General features: G+C 38.5%; 1 pseudogene; it reads left to right on the top strand.

The window, feature by feature from the left end:
• The window catches only part of LOC101590361, a 2,080-nt pseudogene extending 1,737 nt beyond the window's left edge, over window positions 1–343 (top strand).
• Window positions 344–10,974: the final 10,631 nt, after the last annotated feature.

Below are 10,974 nucleotides of genomic sequence, written 5' to 3'. Positions count from 1 at the left end.
TTTAAATTTTTTTATTTAAGATAAAATGTTAACAAGTAAGAAAGATTTAATTAAAACAACAGATAGTTGCTGAAACTCCACTGAGAGTTCACTACGGATTTTAGGGAACCTAATACTGTCTCCGCGGAAGCACAAGGTGAGCACTATCTTCTGAAGGAGATGCAGCCCGGGTCCGTCCCCCCATGTCCAGGGCGTGGCCATGATGTCAGGAAATGAACGTGTTTTAGGAAAGAAAATTGGGACTCTGTTACATCAATTGTGTAAAGTGTGGGAAAGAAGTGGAAAAAGAGGAACTTCTAAATTACGTAAACGAGCCCTAAAACTGATTAGCTCTAGCTATTAAAAAGTGGAAAACTTAGTAAGACTATCTACAGCACCCTCATCCCTCTTAGTGAGATCTAAGAAACTACAGCAGAATTAAAGCCAGTGTAGACAGCCTCTTTAGAAGGACTAAGTCTTATTTTGTAAAATATCCCTTTAACCTGATGTATAGCACTAAATTTTATACTTCCCTTAGATTAGAATACCTGCCCCTGAAAAAGTACACTGGGCTTCTGTCTATCTGTATGGACTTTTTAAATAAAAAATTGATAAGATTGATTTTTAAAAAGTGGTAACTATCTTGAAGGAAAAAAAGTATTTAACACTTGAGCCAATTCTCTTTGCCATTTCATTTCTTACATGAGTTTCAAAAATAACTTACACCTGAAAAAATAGTCCACAAATTTGCATATAATCTTCCTAAAGTATGAATAACAAGCTTGTGTTGGGTAACTGACATTAACATTATTCTATCAATAAGAGTCTTTACCTATATGTGCAAAGCTTGGTAAAGTTATGAGATTAATTTGAGGATTATTCTTGAGAATATTATTTTAATGAAACATTTCCTTTGGTTTTGGAAATAAAAGAAAGACTTGAAGAATAAAGAGGTCAGGCAGAGTAGCCAATGAGAGAGACAACAATTGTACTTTCATTTTCAAGAATGAATGGAGGAGGGCCAGCAAGGTGGCTCAGCAGACTAAGGGCTTTCTTTGACAAGCTCAGGGACCAGGGTTCGATTCTGGGCTTTGTGATATATGCCTGTAATCCCAGCACTGGAGAGGCTGAAAACAGGAGGATCACTATGAGTCTGTGTTACATAGTAAGACCCTGTACCAAATACATAAATGAAGAAAAAAAATGAATGGCAGATCAGGAGAGCAACTTGCCAAGAGACTTTGGTTCTGGGTTGTTTGTTACATTAGATACTAAAATTTTAGGACATTTGTAAAATGAAATCATGTTTCCAGTCACCACATCAAAGGTAGTGCCATGCAGCTCTCGTGACGAGCCATCCATAGTGTCCTACATGAAAAGCAGTACTATAACGAACTGTCTTGATACCGGGCAATCTGTGTTGTGATTTATATCCCACAAATTCCCCACAACAATGAAATACTGAGGACAGAAACTTCATCTCATTCATTTTTATCACCTCTCAGTATCCAACAGTGTCCCTAGAACAGATTAGAGTTTTTTAAAAAAAAATATGGGTTGAGCTGACCTGGACCATCACAGAGTCCTTTCAAGAATCCCAAGGCAGCGTGAACCACTCTCCAGAGCACCAGAGAAAGGGCAGCAGATCTTGATGAGCAATAAGCTACTCCTGGCTAATGTTTCACCCAATGATGCCAGAAAACATCTATTTTCTATAAAAACTTTAATTTTTATGCACACTCCAATTTGAGCATCACTTGTCTCTGCTGATTCCCTGTGGGAAGGATTAGCTCACAGAAATTTCATGTAGCAATTCCACAACCATGTCTGGGGCCATGTCCTTACAATGTATACCATTTGTAATCCTATTTGAAGCCTTTCCCTGAGGAGAGGGGCATATTCTTAACCATCCCACTGCATCAGCAGCCCTGGATGACTTTAATGATATTAACAACTGTACACTTGCGTAGGAGAAAAGAGAATACGCAGGTTATACATGCTGGTTAATCAAGTCATAATTTATCTCACATGATCTCCAAACAGTAAATGTTCCTAAATATAGCAATGAAGAAATAGTTCCAAACACAACACATGAAGATGTTCAAGCTGTTGATAGCCCTTCATCCATGGCAGTCAACTGTCCATGCACATGTTCAGAAAAGTGAATCCAAGCAGTGGTAATCATGCAGCCCAGAGCACCCAGCAGGTAGTCACATGAATACATTGGCCAGAAGCTATTTCTGGGCCTAAAATTAGTTTTGATATTCAAAGGACCATTGGAAACCTAGCACATGACTGACCATAAGGGAACAAAAGAGACAAATATTTGCTTGGCCTGTGAGAATGAACAGATGAGCATTGGTTAAGAAGCCCTATACATTATAAAACTACTCTAAAAGACAGATGTGTCAATTGTAGGAGCTTCTGGGCTGGCGAGATAGCTCCGCGGACTAAAGCGCCTGCTTAGGCAAGTGCAGGGACCACGTTTTGATCCCTGGCACCACTTGCCTGCCAGCACCACCCCCAGGTCTGGCTGAGCTGGCCAAAGTCTGGGTGTAGTGGCTATGCCTGTAATCCCAGTGCTATGGAGGCTGAAAGCAGGAGGATCACCATGAGTCCTAGCTGCTTAGTGAGACCCTGTAACAATCAAATAGATTAAAAAAAATTGTAGGAGATTCTTTACAATAACTAAAGGTACCCTGAAATTGATCCTCATAGTTTACAAATGAGTTGTCCTTGCTGTTTGGTTTTTAGTTTTGATTTTTTTCAGTTGTTGTTGGTGGTGGTTCATTTGTTTGATTTTTGGTTTGTCTGAAGGAATGCTTATCTATTTCTGGTTCCCATTTAAACTGTTAATTCCCATATTCTCTTTTATTTTACAGAAAAAGTGATAAAACAAAATTTCATAAAATAATAGGAAAATAACAATAGTTAATGTGTTACATGTTATTATCTTTAAAGTAGTTGCTCAGGGTAGAAGATATGGTTATAAAAACTTCTCCAATCGCTATTAGCACACAACCTTTCTTTCTAATGATCCAGCAGACACTGATAGTATAATTAACTTGTGGTTTCTTTTCCTTTTTCCTACTGTCCTTTCCGCTTTTACCCATCCTAGTTCCTTTTTTTTTGAACTATTGCTTTTCATTTCACAATATCTATTGTAAAGTTTAAACCTTATTTACTTTTTCATATTCTCACACAAGAGAAACAATTAAACATTTACACATGTGAGTCTGATTTATTTCTCTTATGAATATGGTTTCAGGTTGCATTCATTGACCTATAAAAGTCTCCAGTTTAGCTTTATTTACAGATGAGTCATACTCCACTATATTAAAAATGCCACATCTTTCTATTCCATTCCTCAGTTGATGGGCATTGGGGTTGTTTCCAAGATTTAGCTATTACAAATTGTGCTGCTATAAACATGGGTACACATATACGACTGTGGTATGATGTTTTTAATTCTTCTGGGAAGATATCCAGAAGGTGAATAATGACATTGAATGGGACCTCTAATTCTAGTTTTTGAAGTAATTTCCATACTGATTTCCACAGTGGTTTGACCAGTATATATTCCTACCAACAGTGGGAAATATTTACTTTTTCCCCACAGCTGTGCCAACATTTCTTATTGGTTGATTTTTTTTATTATTTTTTGTGGCCAGCTCAGCCCATTGTGGGATTGGCCTGGCATAGTATGTGGTACCAGGGATTGGACCATGGTGCGTAAGCTTGCCTAGGCAAGTGCTTTAGGCCACTGAGCTATCTCACTGACCCTCTTATTGGTTGATTTCTTGATGACAGCCATTCTTACTGGGGTAAGATAGAATTTTATTATTTGGTTAATTTTAATCTCTTGAATGAACAGTGACATTGAACATATTTATTTGTCATTTGTATTTCTTCATCTGAGAAGTGTGTATTCATCTCAGATGCCAATTTTTGACAGGGTCTTTGAATTTACGTTTTATTTTTTTCAATTCTTTACATGTTCTAGGCAGAAGTTCTTTGTTTGAAGGACAATTGGCTCAAACTTTTCCCTCTCTGTAGGTTGTCTTTTCACTTTGTTGATTTCTTTGGCTAAGAAAAAGTTTTTTAAAAGGATGAGATCCTTTTTTTTTTTAATTCTTTGACATATTTGCTATGTACTCTGGGTTTTCTATGTAGAGTATCACATCATCTGCAGATAATGATAATTTAACTTCTTCCTTTCCATCCTTATTCATTTTATTTCTCTCTCTTATCTAATTACTCTGGCTGATGTTTCCAGAATTATAATGGATAGGGGTGTTGATAGTGCACATCCTTGACTTGTTCCTAATTTTAGAGTGAAGGCTTTCAGTTTTTGTCCATTTAGTATGATGTTGGCTGTTGATTTGTCATAGATGGCTTTTATCAGGGGGAGGTAAGGGCCCTCTATTCTTATTTTCTGTAGGGTTTTTATCCTGAATATTTGCAGTGAATTTTGAAAATTAAAATGTAAACCCCAGGAGAACAAGGACCAGGGTTACCTTGCTCAATATTAAATCCCCAGGGCCCACATGCCTTCCCAGTATGAGACCTGTGCTAGGTACAGATCAGGAAAACAGAAGGAACCAAAAGCTATCTGTCAGAGTCAGGCATGCTGAATCAGTTAATAGCAACACCTACAAACTTAATTAAGGAGCCAAGAAGCCCCAAGATGAAAAACAGCTAATCCCAGGTGCTTCTTTTCTCTCCTTACTCCCCATAGCCACAACTTTCATGTCATAGTTACGAATATGTTCCCAACAGACTTTTATCAATTTAGTTCCTGTCACAAAGCCCTGGGTGGCATGAAGTTCAGGGAGTGGTTGATCACAGGTGTATGATGCTGTCATGCCAAGGAACTTCAATAGTGTTATTTTTCAGATTGTTGAAAGAGCACCAGGCCAAAAAAAATACTTTTTTTTGTATTACTCTTGGGTGTTGGTTTTTTCCAAAGACTCGTGTTAGCTAAAAGCCAAGAGCACTGTACATGTGGCCAGGGAAATTCAATTGCCTATTCAGGGCCTAGGCCTATTTGTCTCTCTTTATAAGGAACTTGATTACATAGAATCTGATTATCTAAAGGAAGAAGAGGGGTTTTCCGGCTCTGTGTTTGCTTTCTACACCCCATACCAGTGTGGTCTGTGGGTTGCTTTCTCCACTTGAGGTATTTCAAATCACATCCCAGAACTAGAAAATAAGACTCTCTTGAGGAAAACCCATAAATCTTTATTCTTCATATTCAAGTTGGAGTATCATTGATCTCTACTGATTTTTATGATACTAGACTATAAAATTTCCCTGCCAATAAGTTGTGTTATAGCAAGTTTGCTCAACCTTGTTTTTGTTTCTTTGGGCTTCAGAAATACTCTGCAAAATCTGGAAGTAAAAAGGAGCTGGGGAAGTAGCAATAACAGGAAAGAGTGAGTGTTTTCACCCAGCATTTAAACACTGAAAAGAAAAATGACCCAACAAAATGAAAAGGTACATGCACTCATGAATTAAGCTTATGGTATTTTTCCAGCACTTAGATTTAAATAAATCTGTATCTAATATTTACCTCTGATAGTAGCCTCAGGATTAAGATCTGAAAAACTCTAGCCCTTATCAGAGTATGGAGAAAAGTATACTTCTATGTATCAAATCGAAATGGTGTGGCCTTTTTGTAGAAGAATTTGCTGATAATGAACAAATAAAAAAGTACTTTCTTTTTAATTCAGTAATTTTACTACTAGGAATTAACACTGTAGACATCCAATATTTGCCAATATATGTTAACATTTTGAATATTGCTAAAATAAATATTTTCTAATAAGAAACTCTAAATTACAGTCCTTTAACATATTTGCTTTTAAGGTTTTCTTTAAAAAAAAAAACCAGAATACTAGTGTTAAGAATATAACTTTATAGGAAACTATATCAGTAATGATTGGTCATGGTGAAGGTGTATTAGTCATTTTTCCATCAATGGGACAAAGTAACTGATACCCATGTCACAAGGAAGAGCAATTCATTTGGGCTTTGCTTAAGAGAGTTCAGCCCATGGTTGGCTGGCATCAAGCCTAGTACATCACAGTGGAAGAGCCTGACAGAGAAAAGCTGCTCAACAGAGAAAACCTGCAGCCAGAAAGCAGAGAAAGCAGGAAGAGTCAGAGAGAGGTATATACTCTCCTCAGCCATGTCCCTACCTCCTCCAATCATGCCCTACCCCATGACAGTGCATTTAGCTAGGAACTCATCAGGATTAATCCACTAATGAGTATGACACACCCAGGATCCAATCATCTTCTGAAAGCCCCACCTCTCAACACATGAGGTTTTTGGAGGATGCTTTAGATTGGCACCATAACAAAAAACAATACTTACTAAGTCCCAAGTACTGAGTTCCAAATACTGTACTGAGAGCTTTAATGTGGTCTTTTCAACAACCCTGCAATTTGAACATGATTTTCTTCATTTTATCAGATAAGAAAACTGAAGCCAAAAGAGAACATATAACTGGCCTAACCTAATCAAACTCGAGAACAATTCTTCAAAACCCACTCTATTTTTCAATTATACAACCAAGAAAAGGAACATCTGAGAGTGTTAACACTTTGGTAACAGCACTGCAAAGCTTCCGAATCAGCAGATCTTGCTTTAACATAACACTCTTCAGATTAATGAATAAGAACCATGACATTGACAGGTAGGAGGATCCAGGCACATGAAAAATGAGCTTCAATATTTCAAGCCAATTTAATGACTTAAAAGAGTGGAAAAATACTCGTGATGGTTTTTCTAGCCTTTTCAGCTGCTTTCCTCTTGGCACATGAAGCTTCCTTCACCACTGTCTTACAGCTGTGGAATTATTTTCTTCCCACAGAAGACTTGAAGATTTCTTTCTAATAGCTCTGCTCAGTTCTTGAGTACATAGGAATAATTCCATTGCGTCTTTAACACTGAGTCCCTCACATGTATAATACGGGATGGTGGGGGATGTGTAGAAATGTGGCTGGGCTCAGATTCACAGCCTGAGGACACAAGGCTCCCCGCCAAGTTTTCACCTATATCAAATCATTCAGCAGGCTTAACCACTCTGTTTCTACCCCAAGGAAAATGCTAACATGATTTAGCTGCAGTTAAGAATTCCAGTAGGCACTTACTAAATGTGGCATAATGCTTTCCATGCACGGGGAAAAGGAAATCATTTTGCTGATCTATGCCTCACTCCCAACAATCATGTTTCAGAGTTCAATTTGCCCATCAAAGCTGGGGCAATTTAATAAGGTTTAAGTTTATTTGGTATAAAAGATGTAATTATGGGAAGTACCAAACTTCACAGATATAGGATCTTTAATGGGTTATATGGCTAAAGCACATCAGATATGTTAATTTTCCTTCCTAAAAGCATTATTACATTTTGCTAATAATTTGATTATTTAAAATAATGTAACAAAATGAAAAGAGTAGAGGGGATAATGTTAACAATGCAGACAGAGAGGAGGAATTCAGAGGGCAAAGGAGAGAAGCATGAATCTCCTGGAAAAGGGACTTGCATGAAAGGGGATGAGGGTCTGGGGAAAAGGCGCTTCTGGCCAGCCTTTGGGACTACACGTACTGTGATTACAGTTTGTCTGTGATCTCTTGCCAAAACCAAATAATTTAGCAATGGTAAGAATAAAGGAATGACTTACCTTATGGCTGCTGTGGCAGGAAAAGTACTTTGCAGCACTTTTTGCAGGCAATGAAACAGTAAAGACAGTCGTGCAGTGTTTATAATGAGAAGGTAGCTCTGTTTATAATGAAAAACTAGTCTGGAGAAGTGAAGAACTGGGAACACACATTTCAAGTGAAGAAAATCAAGACCAAAGGACTGGGGTTAGTGTTAAAGTGTATACGCCTAGAAATTCACAGGCAAATATTTCAGTTTAAAAGGCAAAAACTGAGAGCTGCTGCATCTACTAGGATGGCTCAGCAAGTCGGGACTTCAAAGTGGGCCCAGCAGCAGTTGGAAGGCAGATGCCGTGAGCTTCTGCATGATGGTGAGCGGTGGGGAAACAGGTGGCTGTGATCAACTTGACTGCCTCTTTGGGAGGATGGTGCAAACCATGTTGTAAGCTAAAGAGTAAACCATATGAGGAGATTTAAGGAGGTGTTTAATGCTCCAGGTTGTTAGATTGGATATTTTACCAGTAGAAATGTGCTTAAATATAAATGGCCCTCGTGACAGAAAATGTTTCAAAAGTAGCAGTGCATAGACAAAACTGAAGAGTTTACGGTTCCTTCCCAGCACCACAGAACAGTGATGTCAAACAGGAAGGTGAAACTTTTAGAACTTTCAGTAATACAAAGGGCTCGCTGTGGAGCATGAGCTGTAGGCTCACCACCACTGCCAAAAACTATGGCCTGCGATGGGGGTGAACAAAAGAAAAAACAAGTGCAAATGTTATTTGTGTACCTCAGAGGTTGGTTCTCTGTAGTGTTTTCTAATTGACATACTAAAACAATTAAAACATTGTTTATGGGTAAGGAGAGTAGAGCTATCAATCCCTCTCCTATAACCAATCAACTTTTTGCATTAGAATCTCATTCTTTTATGGTTTTAATGTGATCAGTTACAAAATATAAGAGACATACATGATAGCATTTTCCAGCCTCCTTTACAATGCAGGGTGATCACAAGCAATAGCTTCAGGAATGAAATATGAAAAGGAGCAGCTAGACAACACGCCCAGAACCACAAGAACTGCAACTGGGACATGTGCCTTTTGAGCTTTCATCTGTCCAGTTAGTCACAGGTTGGCTTGGGATCCATGTTATTGGGAGAATGAGAATAAGAAACACCTCCTATGGATAGAGAAGTAAAGGCCAAGTCCCAAATTCCTCATGAAGTTCCTGTGCCAGTCCTGGTCTACCTCCGTCATCTTGCTTTTTGTTAAGATAAAAATGTTCCCAAAATATTAAAGCAATCAGAGTTTTTGGTGGAGAAGAAGATGGGGTGCAGAGCATCTATTACTTACAGCTATGTAATTCCACATTTGCTCAGAATATAAGGCATATGTTTGATATTTCCTGTATTGTTGGTTTTTTGTTTTGTTTTGATTTTTTTTCAGAATCAGGGATTGAACTCAGGCCCTTGCGCTTGTCAGGGAAGCACTTATTCCACTGAGCCATTTCTTTGGCTCCCTCCTGTACTGTTCTAATAGCTGCACATTAATTCCTTTAGTTTAAGAAAGCTCAAATGATCAAACTGAAGAAATTTAACAATAAGTCTCAGTATGAACAAGTAAATACCATCCGCAAGCTAAGTATATCAAATGTAGGATATGAAAAATTACTGTGCACACTCCTTCTCTGGTGAGACCAAGGAGAGACTCTGGGACCATGCATGTGCTTTACCACTCCACAGAAATGTCATCTAATTTTACGATTACAGTTTAAAAGTAAAATTCACCCAGTTTTAGAAAAATCAATTTTTTAAGAATCTACATCCTGATCACTCAGGCCTGGCTCTGTGTGGGACCACCTGAACACTTGCCGGATCCCCTTCCAGCCATGGCCCAGGTCTGGTCTGTGAGTAACACCTTCCGCCTGCGCACCAGATCCCCTTCCGGCCATCATCCAGGCCAGACAGCATGTGTGTGGGACAATCTGTGCACTTGCCAGAACCTCCTCGATCAGACAGGCCTGGTGTGGAACCTTGCAGCAGAACTCCCTAGGGGCCAGAGCCACCCAGTTAATCCAGGAGCTGAACATCTAGCCAGAGGGGAAAAACTGGTTCACTTCCATGTACTGCAGCAGGAAGAATCAGAGCACAGCAGCCAGGTCCAAGCTAAGCCCATGGATATTGGAAAATAGAAGTTCCATTTTATGTCTAAGATATGTGATATTCAGACAGATAGTGATGTTCAGCTTAAGTGCCTCTGTTACAGGATAGTGATACCATTAAGCTTCTCTTCCGGATTTTTAACAACTAAAGTTTGCAGAACAAAAATTAGAGATAGATGGGCCAAAAAGATAGCCAATATTGTGGCCCTAGTACTTCAAAGTCAGTGAGGACTGAGGACATAAGCGAACCTCTGCTGTGACATCCTGTAACTAAGTGGTGTCCCAAATTTTCTGATCAAGATTGTGGGGCCCCAGAAGAAAGCGACTGACTATGTAGAGTGTGCCTAAGGTGAGACACATGGACAGAAAACATTCTCTTAGGCTTTTGCAGACAGCAAATTGGTCAAGCAATGGCCTTGATTCATCCAGATGGCTGAAACTGACAAAAGATCCACAAGGTGTAGTACGTGGTTCCAGGGAAAATCCTGAGGGGATTTGACTGACCTTGTCAGATAGCAAAAGTTACATTTTTTAGTTATATAGGTCTTGCTTTAACTTGGTCTTAACCATCCAGCAGAAAAGTATAACCACGAGGTATGAAAAATAAAGCTATATGAATATGTTGAGCTATAAAAGGCTCAAGTAAACAACTTCAAACAATTGCCAGTTGTGCTGATAACTCACTACTATTATGGACTATTGGACCATATTGGGTTATATTGCTGAATTCAAGCACCTACAATGTTTGGACTGGTATCAACTATGAAAAGGTCCATTAAAGACTTCTCCAAACACAGTTTCTCTGACTGCAATGAAACACCCATCTCTGACAAAACAAAACAAAAACAGGATATAAATAAAGGACATTTACTGTGGAAAAAATATATATCCATATAAAAGTTAGGATAGATATACACATACTTTCTCTTAGTTCATTAAGAAGGTTTGTATTAATACTGTTTAGACAAGATATGACTGCATCTTATCTTCTGAATAACTGCTATGAAGAGAACCATATACAATGTATTAATTATTTGTAACTGTCCTACGACCCTCTTGTGAAACTGTTTCATTGCTATTTTATCTTTTTTCTCATTAAAATGAATTTAAAATGGCTGGCCTAATAGCTCAGCAGATTAAAGCTCCTGAAAGCAGGTGCAGGGACTGGGAGTT

Source organism: Octodon degus, unplaced genomic scaffold, assembly GCF_000260255.1.
Source record: "Octodon degus isolate 3935 unplaced genomic scaffold, OctDeg1.0 scaffold00091, whole genome shotgun sequence".
Lineage (NCBI taxonomy): Eukaryota > Metazoa > Chordata > Mammalia > Rodentia > Octodontidae > Octodon > Octodon degus.
This window is presented reverse-complemented; position numbering and strand designations above follow the sequence as displayed.